This window comes from Bison bison, unplaced genomic scaffold (assembly GCF_000754665.1).
Source record: "Bison bison bison isolate TAMUID 2011002044 unplaced genomic scaffold, Bison_UMD1.0 scf7180017864171, whole genome shotgun sequence".
Classification (NCBI taxonomy): domain Eukaryota; kingdom Metazoa; phylum Chordata; class Mammalia; order Artiodactyla; family Bovidae; genus Bison; species Bison bison.
In genome coordinates, this window is record NW_011494743.1 from 339,995 (window position 1) to 340,462 (window position 468).

A 468-nucleotide genomic window follows, 5' to 3' on the forward strand; every position below is an offset into this window, starting at 1 on the left:
AACCTCCATCCATAGTTCATCAGGCACTCTATCTATCAGATCTAGTACCTTAAATCTATTTCTCACTTCCACTGTATAATCGTAAGAGATTTGATCATAAGGGCTGCACGGGTGCAGGAGGGCTGAGAGGAGCTACTCCACATTCAAGGTCAGGAGGGGCAGCAGTGAGGAGATACCTCTCATCCAAGGTAAGGAGCAGAGGCTGTGCTTTGCTGCAGCAGCCGTGAAGAGATACCCCATGTCCAAGGTAAGAGAAACCTAAGTAAGATGGTCGGTGTTCCAAGAGGGCATCAGAGGGCAGAAAGACTGAAACCATAATCACAGAAAACTAGTCAATCTAATCACACTAGAACCACAGCCTTGTCTAACTCATTGAAACTAAGCCATGCCCATGGGGCCACCATGCAGGTCATGGTGGAGAGGTCTGACAGAATGTGGTCCACTGGAGAAGGGAATGGAAAACCACTT